The sequence below is a fragment of the Passer montanus genome, unplaced genomic scaffold (genome assembly GCF_014805655.1).
Source record: "Passer montanus isolate IOZ18808 unplaced genomic scaffold, ASM1480565v1 scaffold4, whole genome shotgun sequence".
Taxonomy (NCBI): Eukaryota; Metazoa; Chordata; class Aves; order Passeriformes; family Passeridae; genus Passer; species Passer montanus.
In genome coordinates this window covers 16,113,549-16,127,423 of record NW_024368818.1, presented here as the reverse complement: position 1 = coordinate 16,127,423, position 13,875 = coordinate 16,113,549, and the positions used below count along the sequence as shown (strand labels likewise).

At 42.4% G+C, this 13,875-nt stretch overlaps 1 protein-coding gene and 1 long non-coding RNA gene across 2 annotated transcripts in view; both read left to right on the top strand.

Annotated features, from left to right (window-relative positions):
- DLG2 (discs large MAGUK scaffold protein 2) overlaps nt 1-13,875 on the top strand; it is a 982,417-nt gene that overhangs the window by 71,603 nt on the left and 896,939 nt on the right. The window lies entirely within an intron of this gene.
- Nucleotides 1,631-3,336, top strand: LOC120506706. Its single transcript, XR_005628580.1, has 3 exons — nt 1,631-1,685; nt 1,874-1,993; nt 3,207-3,336. It is a non-coding gene; the product is annotated as an uncharacterized LOC120506706 (long non-coding RNA).

The window sequence follows — 13,875 nt, the reverse complement described above, 5'->3', positions numbered from 1 at the left end:
TCTCTTCTCCCATGAAGATGATGTGAGTGAGCATCTGTAGCTAGGAGGAGGAGAAGAAGGAATCTTGAAAAAGCATGTAAATATCTTAGGGGTGGTTGTCAAGAGAATGGGGCCAGACTCTTGTCAGGGATGTTGAGTGACAGGACAAGGGACACCAGTCACAAACTGAAACTGATGAGTATCCATCTGAGTAGGGGGAAAAACTTCTTTACTTTGAGGGTGACAGAGCACTGGAACAGGTTGCCCAGAGAGGTTGTGGAGTCTCTTTCCATGGAGATATTAAACACCCCCCTGCCCATCCATGATCCTCCCTGATCCTGTTCAGCCTGCTCTAGCTGAACCTGCTTTAATAGTGGGGATAAGGTGATCTCCAGAGCTCCATTCCAGCCCCAACCATCCAGCAATTGTGTGTGATTCACTTCTCTGGGTCAGCTCTGTTTCCTTCACACAGATGGGTTAGCAGCCATGGGAAGAAGGGGTCGAAGAGGGAACCCTCCAGCTTTAGCCCACTGTTTCCCTCCAGCATGCCAAGCAGAAGCAAGGAGAAAACATGGAGGGAAAAATAATGTGCCATGTATCTGTAGATGCTAACAGATGCCTCTCATGAGGGAACAAATTGTCAGCTGAAGTCACAGTGTGTTCCTGAGCTTGCTTTCTGCTCAAATATACTGTATTCCTAAGCCAGCAGAGGATGTTGCCTTGCAAGGAGCTGGGAAGATTAACAAGGGTAGAAGTGGTAGAAAGGATATTAAATGTTAGAAATATAGAATAATAGTAAAAGAAAAGTTCCAGCTTGAAAAATTCAGTTTCTTACATCTGGGAAAAATAATCAGAGACTCAGCTGTTCTGCAGGAGAGAGATACTTATAGAGCACTAGAAATGGAAAAAAACCCCCAAACCCTAGAGAAAGCAGTGGGAAACCATTTAGTGGGCTTATATTGGTATTGAAGAGTATGATTTTGGGGCTACACACAGAGGCAAAACCATTATCTTCTGAGGAGGTGATGATCCAGCTGTACATAGCACAGGTGGAACAGTATTGCTGGTTCTGGCATATCAATGCCAGACTGACGTGGATGAATTGGAGAAATGTGTCAATAGAAAATAAAGGAATGGAGAAAATATATTTTTTATATATGCAGGAAAGATTATGTATTTTATATGGCTTGGCAGTGGTTTGACTTAGAGCAGATAACATTCTACAAAACCTGAAGGCAGCAAAAAAGCAAAGAGCAAGAAATACATTTAAGGCGGCAGATATACACTGTGATATATACTGTGTGTGAATACAGGGTAAAAAGGATCAAGGAGCACACAGTCAAGAAAAACTGGGGACAAGACAGATACATATAATTGTGAAATAGCTCTGAGGGGGAAGGGTGAGTGTCTGCCATGGGCACACTTCAGCATGATCAGGAACATGCAGAGATGCCCAGGGTAACTCAGGTGACAGAGCAAGTCTGTCCTGGCAGCACAGAGCTTCAAGCAGATCTCTCCAAGCAAGACATCTCTGTTGGTGAGTAACAGATGCATTATTTAGCCCCTAAATATCTCCCAGGTGTGACTCATTCACAGTTCCTTACATAAATACAGATCAACCAGATCAACATAATTAGTTACATAAATACAGATCAACCTCTCTCCAGTTTCCCAGAGGAAACCTGGTTTGAGAGAGGGCCTAGAGGGTGAGGGTGTCCTGGCAAAGCTACCTGCCTTCTCTTGTCTGTGTTCTCTGGTCATATTCAGATCCCCTTCTGAGTTGTGCCTGACATGACTCTTCTTGTGTTGCTACAGAGAGCAATCCTTCCTTCTCTCCCTTGTGCTCTCACTCCTAGTCATACTAAAGCCCACAGAGATCCCCTGGTTTTCCTAGGATGTGACCAGTCTTCTCCTTCCTGAATAAACAAGCAGGACGGCAGACCTGGTTGCTGCTGCTGCTGTCTTTCCCATGATGGGAGCTGTGCCTCTTCTCCACCTGCCTCCTCAAAAACATGTGAGTGTGAAGACCTGCTCGTGCCATTCAGGGCTCTGCTTTCCCTGCACTGATGCTTTTCATCTGTGATATCTCTGTTTCCCTCAGAAGCACTGCAGGACTCAGTGTCTGTTTAGCACCATGGCACACATTCTCCTCTCCTTGACTTTGCCACTGAAGTCCAGTATCCTATGGCATCACTTGGGATGGGACTAGTGGACCCAGGCTGGGCTGAAAGTGGGTCCTGGGCTATGGGGAGGATGAGAGAAGGCTCTGGGTTGCACCCACAATTTAAGTTTTCCAACCAGAGCCCTTTATTTTATTTGTGATATCTGTTGAGATTTTTTTCAGTTGTTACTATGGAGACTATGATGCCTTCTTTGATTGCAACTTCTACAGTGAGTTTAATAAGACCATGTAGCCTTTCACTGCAGATCAGGGGTTGAGCTCCAGTGCTGCCTAGTAAGCAAAGGTCAATAATGTCTGATAGCTATGCAGGGACCTTAGTATTATTCAGCAATTATTATTCTTCACTGATACCAAACCCACAAAGAACAGTAATGCATCACTTGAAGATGAGTAAATTAACATTGCACAGACTTCAGTGTACTGTTTATCAATGAATGGCAACTCACCTGTGTTTATGAGGACACAGTTACTTGGGTCTGTTGCTCTCTTGCTGCTTTCAGTTTTATTTTATAACAAAAAATCCCTCAACATCTGATCCAAAAACAGATATGACTTTGGCTGTAATCTTGTGAGGGCTTCTGAGCTGAAGCTGTTAATGGTGATGTGTCCAATTTCTTTGAAGCATGAGCTGGGTAGAGGGCTTAGCTGCAGCAAACAGATTGAGCCCCATTTTGAGGTGAACTGCACCCCAAACCTGAATTCAGCACCACAAAGCCCTGTGTTACTCTTGACTATGGAAAAGTATGAGCTAGGAAATGGTCAGAAGATACTTCTCAGTAGTAAAAAGCCCCAAAACCTCTAGGGTACATGTAGTGTTTGTTCCAGAAAGCGTTGCCTGGCTACTACCAAACAGACTGTTGCCCTCCCCAAATCCACAGAGTGAAATTTGTCTGTTAAATTTTAACTGTGTGACACATCCTGTAAGGCACAAATGAACAGCACAATTATTTCAACATATTAAATGCTGAAGACCAGTGAATCAAAAAGTCAGAGCTATCTTCCTTTTCTTTTATTTCTGTATGTTTAAACTCCAATTCTTCATCAGTGCAAAGCCTGCTGTGGATGTGTGGTACAGAGAAGACAAGATAACATGAGAGCATGACACATCACCAGGATGTCCCCCATGAGCCAGCCAAGCAGGAGCCTCTGACACAGCTTGAGGAAGCACAGAGGGGAAGGTGAAAGTTATATCTACTTTGTTCCCTCACACAAATAGCATCTGCTGGTGGTGGTCTACAGTATCCACAATACAAGGATGGGGCCAGAGCATTGCTGCTGGCAATGATCTGCTCCAGCCTCCTGAGGCAGTGCTTGGCTTTGCTCCCTGTAGCATGAGCAGCACACACAGGACAGCCTGGTCTGTGCTGCAGCATCTTCAACAGCCCCTCATCTGCCAGAAGCACTGTGTACCACTGGATTTGTGGAACCCTGAGTAGGTCATACCTGTTGTTGCTGCTGTTTTGAATTGCAGTTCAGAGCTTGACAAGAAAAACACCATTTTTCTGCTGCACATGGAGAACCAGCTGTTGTGGTGGGTTGTCCTTGGCTGGACATCAGGTATCCTACCAAAGCTGCCCTATCCCTCTTCTCCTCAGCTGGGCAGGGCAGAGAAAATCTGATAAAAGTCTTCTCATGGTCAACCTATGGACAAGAAGAGATCACTCACCAGTTACTGTCACAGGCAAAACAGGCTTGGATTGGGGAAAGTTAATGTAATTTATTGCTAATCAAATCAGAGTAGGGTAATGAGAAATAAAACCACATCTTAAAACATCTTTGCTCTCACTCCTTCCTTCTTCCTGGGGTCAATTCATTCCCTATTTTCTCTACCTTTTCCCTCCAGTGATGCAAGGGGAGAGGGAAGAGGAGCTGCAGTAGGTAGTCAGGTAGTCTCTGCCATTCCTTCATCCTTGCTTTCTTTTGTTGTTCCAGCATGGGATTCCTCCCATGGGACACAGTCCTTCACAAACTTTTTCAGTATGGGTCCTTCCCACAGGCTGCAGTTCTTCATGACCTGCTTCAGCACAGGTGCCTTTAAGAGAGCATGGGGACATACTGTCCCAGTACTTGCAACACTTCCTTTTCCTCCATATTCACTGACCTTGGGGTCTACAGGGCGGTTTCTCCCACACCTTTCCCTTTCTCCTCTTCCCCTCCTTCTAAAAAGTTATATCTCAGAGGTGCTACCATCATCACTGAAGGGCTTGGTCTTGGCCAGCATTGCGTCCATCCTGCAGCTGGCTGGGATTAACTGTTGGGCACAGGGGAAGCTTCTTGCAGTTTCTCACAGAAGCTACCTTAAAGCATCCCTGCTGTCAAAAGCCTTGGCACACAAACCCAATACAGCTGTGAAAAGCAAATGTGTTTTGGAAAGTATGATTTTAGGTGTTTATGTCAAGACAGGAGCTGAGCAGATTCTAAAACTTGTGGTGATGTGATAGACCTTCTTCAGTCAGTGTTGTGGGATTGTAAATTGCTTAGGCTATGTTTGGTTTTTCTTTTTTTAAATATTAGAGACTTGTTGAAATGTGAGGTGTGTGCTGCAAAGGATGGAAATCATAAACTAGAGATAAAAAGTAATTTTTTAGACAAGTGAAATCCCATACTTGCAATTGTAGCCATCATTTGGCACAAAACTCAGCTGGTGGTCATTAAATAGCAGCTTGTGTAACATTTCAGACAGATGGGAAAACCTCTTTCATCTAAATTGTTGAAGGAGGTGTTGCTTAGGTCTGTGGTATCAGAATAGGCAAACCACGGATTGAAGCTGCCCTGTAGAGCAGTGAGTTTAGGAAGTGGCAGAAAAGGGGGATCTGCTACAGACCAAATGCTGTTCTGAGCAGAGATGCTTGCAGCAGCCTGAAGGTCGACGGGATGTGGATACGGGTTCCCTGTGTGCAGGCTGCCAGTTCTCACTACCTGCTCCAGGCAATATGCAGGCAGCCTGCTCCATGCTTGTAAGCATAGCATAAAACATCTGATTAATGAAGAGGAAGGTAAGGGAGAGCATCTAGAGTTTGATATTTTCTGGAAAACACTAACCAGACTTCTTGATCTTTAAAAGCACAATGTTGTCCAGCATTTTAAAGAAAAAAGTTTAAGGTTTAGATCTGTAATGACCAAAGATAAAATCTGGTTATGTCAATAGTGGCCTTTGCATTGGAATAGCAAAAAAATATTTTCTTAGTCACAGGAACTGATTATTTTGGTGACAGGCAGCTTAGCATTCTTTTTGTTTGGTTTGCAACATAGCCTGGGGCAGCTGACCCATGAGCTATTTTTTGCTTTGATAAATCCTATCTCTGTGTTCCCTTTTTTTGAAAATAGATATAAAAAGAGATAAGCAGTAATTTAATAAATAGGAGCTACGAAGCAGAGGTAACAGAAGGAATGACTTGAAAGGTATTATTGATGGCATCCCTGTGTCCAAAGTGCCAAAAGGGTTCAGTCAGGATTACATCTGTCAAAGCAACGGGCAGGACAGACTTGGCTTCCCACAGCCTTTGCATTCAGGGGCTGCTAGTTCCCAGCTTTTTCTTTCCTTTTCTCAATCATCCTTCAGGCTCCACAAGAGCTGCATATTATTTTAGAGATATTTTGTTTTGTCTGCTGCTGGTAGAGAAGTTATGGATAAAAATTGCCTATTGTGTTGTGTCCAAGGTGCACAAATGAGCATGGGAAGAGTGGCATTGCTAGAGATCATTCAGCAACAGCATCCAGGTAAAGATCAATGGATTGATACTGCTTGTGCAATGCTGACAGATTTATATCTGTGTTAGGGTTTGCTTTATGGAGTAACACTAAACATTGGCATAAAATAGAAAAGGACATAAATACTTTCAATTTAAATTCCATCCACAGCTCCACACCATAAAGTAATTCCCCTGAACCTCCAAATGATCCTAAATGATATAGTTTTTGGAAAAGCTAGGAACTGTGTTGAAACCAAACCTTTCAGTAGAAGATTGTTCTGCTTACCTTCTAATACCTGACTAAATATTTCTACATCCAGCACTGGATCTTCTTTTTAATTTTGATATAATTTTGGGGAAGTAATTTAAATGTTTTATGGCTGCTTCTAGAAAAATCAATGGAAAATATATCATATTGGACCAAATATGCTTAAACCCCCTTAGTATGGATTGGGATCTTGCTTCAGGCTCTGGTTTGAAAATGTTGGTCAGTAATAAAAGTGATTCATAATATCTTTTATTATGGATTCCAGTAATTCCTGGGTACACAATCATCAAGTAAATGGATTATTTTCTTCCCATTTTCTTAATCTGAAGGAAGACTGAGCTCATAAACCCAGCCTAAATGATAACTAAACATCTAACACTCCCCATGAAAGTGTTTGCAGCTGTGTTCTCCCATCACACATACTGTGAGAATTCTGTTATAGTAAATTGAAGCTGTTAGTGTCATAATATTGCCATCATTATGTGTTCAAAATATGAGTCAGATCCCCAGCACTCCTTGATGTTCTAATATCACAAATGTGTCTACTGTTTTATTTTCAGTTCTGGTTTTATAAGACTTTAGAGGAGAATCTGCCTGTCCCAACAGAGTGTAAAATTTTAAGGGACCCATAAGTGATGCAGCCACTTTCCTCTTTCCTCATGGCCACTAGCAGGAACTCCATTTATCTGCTTCCAGGGTTAAATGATTTTCCTCTGAGCTCATCTGTCTCCCAGGCTCATCAGCATAGCCTGCTGCCCTTTACCACTTCCTCATCCTTTGCAGTCTTTTCTCCCATCCCCTAACCATACTCTGCTCAGTTTCCTGTGTGCATCTCCTCTGCCTGTGGCCCTGATTCCATGTGAGAGGCAGTGGTATTCTGTATCCTCTCTCTGTATGCTCTCCTGGTGGACTCTAGAGAATGGCAGCTCCCTTTTTGGCTTCAGCTGTTGTAATGAAGAAGAGGATTGGTGGCCTTGAGGAAGAAGCAACTAATGAATTGATAGCCTTTTGTGATGGTACATGGTGAGGCATGTTTGAAAATCACAGAAGTATGCAACTTCTGTGAAAGTGAACAAATGTAACACTTCATTTTGTATTAAAAGACGTGACAAATAGAACTATATATAGAACAAACGTGTTTTAGCAGGTACTTTTGCATGTCCTCCTGACTTCAGCTTCCTCTTACAACTGCTTTCTTTGCTGCTTCCCTAGTTAATAAGTAAATTGGCACCTTTTAGCTCTCTGAAGCAAGGGTGAGTCTTTTTTGTTTTCCTGTTTGCTTTCCTGTTGAAGGGATTTTTGTGCCATTTCTTAGCCTATATCACAAAGATACATTGCATATATATATATATATATATATACACACACACACACAAACACACATATATGTTTGATTAGATGTATAAACTAGATGTTAAAGCCTTCTTCTGGATGTTTCCTGCAATAATGTATCAATGTGTATAAACTCATCAAACCATGGATCAATCAATTACTGTCCACTCTGGAACCATGTCATAACCATATCTGTATCTGAAATGTGAACTGAACAAAGTGGGAGGATTTTCACCAATAGGACTGCAATGTCAATTAATGTCAAATGTACTATGCAGAGAATATCTGAGGGTGACATGGCATCATGGATAGCTGTGTGCAGCGGGCTAGAGAAGAAAGAACTGGAGCAATGAGCTCATGTTAGTGCTTCCAGGAAGCCTGTGCTTATGGTTTCCTGCATATATCCCTCCAAGTCATTTAACTGGCAGGCCTGTAATCCACTTTGGAAAAGGAAAGGACAGAAAGCAATGGGAGGGGATGCAGAAGACACTGGCGGCTACTGAGATTGAATCACAGCATTTGCAAACATTATTTTGTTTCTAATGAAAATTGTCAATTCCTCCATTACTAGCAGGTGAGAAATTAATTTCCTGGTTATCTCTCTGACCACTCCATTAAACAGAAATAGACGTGGGAATGGTCTCCATAGACTTTGGCAGTAAAATTTAGCTTTTTATAAAGTTCAAGAAACTTTAAAAGCCCTTACAAATCCTACAGATCCCAGGCTCATTCATCTGTTGGGTCTTGTTCTTTTGTCAATGAAATCTCATATCTATCTGATAGAAGTTTCCACAGCCTACTTAATGGGTTTTTAATGGTTTTATTATTGCAGGGCTGTCTCACTTAAAGGCTTGTCATATTTAAGAAATAATTTTTAATTGCCTATTTGGTTTTGTAATATTTTTCCCTTATTATTTAATTTTTTAAATTTATCTGAAAAACATTTGTTTCTGCCAGCTGTGAGTGCCCATGCTGCTTTAAGAGTGTGGTGAAGTGATGAACATTTACTTCTGTGCACCATTAAACTCTCATCATGAGAATCAGACTGTAGGATTGCATGGCATTCCCTGTTGGATCAAAGTAGTCCCAAGGGCCCTGATTCATGATCCCCTCAGGTGCAGGTAGGATGCTGATGTGATTCCTCCCCCAGGTTGCAGGTGCTGGAGGAATGGCAGAACATACATATGGATGGAGCATATCAGCTGCAGGCTCAGTTACTCCATGGACTTTGCACTGGCGCTTAATTATGTAAGTGAAGGGTCTGAGAAAGTGATATCCATGCAGCTTCTGACCACCTCTGCTAAGAGCATTTAACTCTGTACAACTGCTAGAAGGGAAGTTGTAGCCAGGTGGGATTTGGTCTCTTCTCCCAGATAATAACTGAAAGGAAAATGAGAAAATGGCCTCAAATTGAGTCTGGGGAGGTTTAAATTGGATATTAGGAAAAAAAGACCTTCACTAAAAGGATTGTCAAGCACTGGGATAGGCTGTTCAGGGAAGCAGTGGAGTCACCATCATTTTTGGAGGTATTTAAAAGGTATGTAGATGTGGCACTTAGGCACATGGGTTAGCAATGGTCTTGGTAGTATTAGGCTAATGGTTGAACTTAATGATATTAAAGGTCTTTTCCAACCTCAACAATTCTATGTTTCTAACTTATGAGAGAAGGAAGAGTTGTCCCACTCTTCACTTCATCTCTATCTCCCTGTGATCATTAGTAAGATCCCTTACAGTTTTCACCTTGAGGTTTTTTTTTTTTAATCATCACAGTGCACTCTCCAGTGCATCTGCATACCAGACACTTGCTACCTTTTCATCTCCTTAGGATCTAAGGCTCCAATTCATTATCCCTAATAATGTCTTGCATTGAATATGCATAACAGGTGGGCCTGTGTGTGTATGAGCATGATAGCTGTATTGGGTGCTCTCTCTTATCCTATTTCCATGTCTACTTCTCCAGAGACTTCACTGAATCCTCTCTAGGGTTACATCCATGCAAACAGCATACCTATCATTGCAAACTGTGGGGATGATTAATGGAAAACCAGCTAAGAACGAAAATAAAGCTCTGTGTATGTTAGAATGGGGGCTAATTCTCAGTGTTTCAGTCAAGTGTAACACACAATTAAATCTCCCAGTTGTGTAGACCTTAAAGGAGTGGTGTTTAAAAGGGATACTAATATAGAAAGCTCTGTATTAAATTACAGCCATGCCAGTCTGTAGTAGCCTTAATTGAGGTCACCTGTGCCAGATTTACATTGCCAGAGCTGGAGCAGGATCTGACCTCATCTGACCAAGGTGTGATGCATGTTAGTGATGTTGGTATAAAGGCAATTTGAATATAGCCAGAAGTATTTCAAAAAGAAGTTTCTGAGGTGCAAAGGTTGAAGTAAAACTCAAAAGTCAGAAATTTCATGTTTACGATCCAGGAGTGTTTTATGGTATAATAGGAAGCTGCAAATACTTTCCTCTTAATGTTTGCAAAATTTGTGTACTTTCTAATACTTCTTTTCCACTTTAATTAAAAAATGTACTGAGTTTGGAAAACACTGTGCACCACAGCAATATATGAAAAACAAGGTGTATGTTAAAGCTGTTTGGAAAACTTGGTCAAAGCACTCATGTTTTTTCTTTTTTTTTTCTTTAACAACTACAACATTATTTTTCAACATGGACTGAAATGCAAGCAAGGACAGTCTGAATAGTTGTCAGTACTTTAGATTACTCTGTAACTGCTGCTGGAGTTTTTTCACCCCTTTTTTGATGAAAGTGTTACATAGGAAAGAATATAAATTCAGGCTGAGCACATAATCATGCAGGCAGCTCAGAGCAGGGTTTGGATCAAGATTTAATTGCCATCAACTTTGCTTTTACTTTTTTGAATCCAGTGTAAGAGAATATGTTAATCAAAAGGAATTATAAGGTAGTGAAAGTACAGAGCCAGTTTTGGCAAGCAGGTTTTTTTTTTTTTCCTCTAGACTGGTATAGTTACCTTAAGGAATTTGCTTTTCTTACATGGTTATTGAACATCCTGTTGTGTCTTAATCTGCTTCTGAAGCATATAAAGCAGCTGTGCTTCATTAGCTTCAAGTTATTCTGAAAGCAGAATATCTGTGAGTGGGAATACTGAATGTTCAACAAAATGTGATGCCTGTAATTTGCTTTTTTCCCCTTTCTTTTTGTGTAAAATGATATTCTCGTTCTACCTCTAGACCTTGCTGTGAAAAATGAATACACGAGACCTGGAAAAGTTGCTGTGCTTTCAAATGGGCCTTTTCTAACATCTGCTAACTGGCTGCGCTTCCTTTGCACTTTTGCATTGTAAATTTTGATCTTCTCTATTAAGGGAGCCTCCATGTCCTGAAAAATAGGCATATATTTCAAAGAAGCTCAGGTTTTTAAGCACAATTCCAGTGCATTGTGAGGCAGTCAGACCCCAAGGCTGGCAGTGAGAGACAGTTTTGTTCGGAGTGGCAGCAGCTAATGGCCATCACGGGCAGGAACACAGGCAGCTTGTGCCCTTCGTGTCTTACCCGTGAATTAAACACGGGTATAGCGGAACTCACTGGGGGCAGGTAGCTCGTGAGCAGCTGCGGTTCGAGCTCCGGGGTTGGGAGCCCAAAAGAGGCCGGGAGCAGCTTCTCCTTCCCGTAGCAAGGGCACCTGTGGCCCCTCAGGGCGACCGAGCGGCCGGGCCGCGCTGCGCGGATGGGCCAAAGGCCGGGGCTGCTATGTCCCGGGCCCCCTCCCAGGGACCAGCGCGGGCTCTTATTTAGTTATTTAGTTATTGCACCAACATCAAATTATTTTGGGCATCTGGACGTCTGAGACTCTGCCATAGGAACCCTGGGGCGGAGCAGGTCAGGAACGCTGGTGCGAGTGTGGGGTGTGGCTGCGAAGGGCCATGGTCCCGGCTTGGGTGGGTGAGTGTGACTGCCAGAGCGGCTCCGTCTGGGTGGCCCGATGGGAAAGTTCCTTAACAGGGTATATTTCCATTGTGGCTGGCTTGCAAGCTGTTACACATATGTGTTGGTTAGGTGTGGAGGTACAGTGCTCATCACATACTACAATTCTCTCTGTCAAAAAGAGGTGAAAAACAGCCCAGAGCTGCGTGACCGCTCCCCAAGGTCACTCAGCGCAGTTTCTACTGCACTGCATTGTCTGCAGTGCCAAATGTTACCTGCAATTCTCGCTGTTGCTAACTCTGAGAAGGGCCTGGCTCCATCTTTTTTACACCCCCAGCAGTATTAAGTAGCTGTGGATAGCTGTGAGATTTCCCTCGTTCCTTCTACCTTATCTTTAAACCAAGAGAATCTGGTTGCCCCGGCTGCTTCTCCATGTTCCACGTCCTTCAGCCCCCTGACTATCGTGATAATCTTTCCTGGATTCCCTTCAGTATGTCAATATCAATATCTTCTGTGCTGCACATCCAGATTGGACACATGAATTGAAGTGAAAGTCATCAGAGAGTTATAATATTACAGCTAATGATTACTATCTTGCACCTGAGGAAAATGCATGAACAGTAGATAATTCTTGATGGCAGAAATGTTGCCTTGGGGGTTTACTGATTTTTGTACCTTGCAGGCACAGTGAGATAAATAATGAAGAATTGAATGATGGGCTTTCAGTGAACAGTTGTGAGATTCATATCATAAAAAGGCTCATATATTTTGTTTAAATGGAGGCACTCTCATTTAGCCAGTAATTCTAAATTCTGTATTAGCTATTCTTTGGACACTCAAGCACTGTCCTTCATGTCAGTGTTAAAGAGCTAAACCATGGCATGGCAGAGGGCAGGTGATTGGGTCTTGGCTGAAAATAACACATGAGTGAGCTCTGGGTGGTGGCTGGGGAAGGAGCATGGTAATCCTGACATCCCTGCTGTAAGGCATTTTGAAATTCTCTTCACATCACCATATGTAGAAACACAGAGAAGTTTGGGTTGGAAGGGACCTTAAAGATCATCCATGGGCAGGGACACCTTCCACTTGACCAGGCTGCTTGTAGCCCATCTGACCTGTTTATGAGCACTTCCAGGGGTGGGACATCACTATTGCTTACATAAAACTGTAATATTAATCAAGCATTTGGAATTAAATGCAATTAATCTAAGTAGGCACCATGCACTGAATCATGACACATACCCTGGTTTCTAAAAAATATTTATCACAGCATCCTTACTGGCAACTGAATATGCCATGCCATAAGATGCCAATTTAATCAAATGTATTGGTCCTGTAAACAGCAACTTTTACCAGTCTTCAGTGGTCAGATTTCCCCTCCCTTTCATGAGTTATTCAAGGAAGTCTTACGCTGCAGGCTGCAGGATACTGGAAGTGACTTGATACCATTTCAGAAAACAATATTTCATTTATTCAGGCTGGCATATATACAAGGAATAACAGTTTATTGTACCTGATACATATTTGTTGGACTGAGCACAAGGATGAGATGGTGAAATATAATGTCCTGTGATATACAGCAGGTCAGGCTAAATGATCTAATGGTCTCTTCTGAATACACAAAGTGCTGAGCTGTGTGCCAGACAGGCTCCTGGTGTTCCCTCAAGTCTACATGGATCATCCAACCCTGCACTCTGTGGTGAAACTCCCATTTGCATCCTTTAGAGCAGGATATTGAGGCGGGCAGTTAATGCTAAAATGAAAAGTTTTGTTGGGAACCTGTGGGAAGTGCTGGATAAAGGAGACACAGCTAAGGCTAAATAGGTCCAAAATGCTGCTAGAAAGTTGGCTCTAAAGTACTTACGCTCCATTGGATCAGTACCCTTGGTTTTTCTTCTCAGCTGCCAGCTCTCTGGCATGGGTCTGCCAGGGGACTGCACTGCTGAGCCCAGCACTGCTTGGAGGGGCCTCTCCTGACATGGCTATTTGGCACTGAAGAGCATTTGCATTACAAGCGGCAGTTTCAAATTCTAACTCAGCTGATCTCTGAATCCCTGTGATTCCTAGGCTTTTTATATATCTTTTCATATATTTGTAGCTTTGTAGATAATGCATGGCTGTAGCTCCAGTACTTTTCCTACCCTTTTCCCTAGATTTTAGAACAATAAGCTGACTTTCTAAACACATTCCTGAAATATTGTTTAGTCTTATTCCAAGTAGGGACCTACCTAATAAGAAGTGGGGAAGAGAAGCTCATGGACCAGCTCCAAGGGGCTGACCCAGGGGTGCATTACTGGGGTATCTCCTAGTGGATGTACCCTTTTGATATCCTAGTTAATTAACTGTATAAAGTTGTAGAAATTTGATTCTGGTTGGGCCCATCAGCACCGAAACACCTGGAAGCTTCCAAATGAAGGTCTGCTTTTGACTTTACTATTCTAATATTGTTGCAAGGGTTTTTTCTCTTCTGATTATAGGCAACACCCAGCAGTATAGTTACCCTCTCCTGTCCCCTCT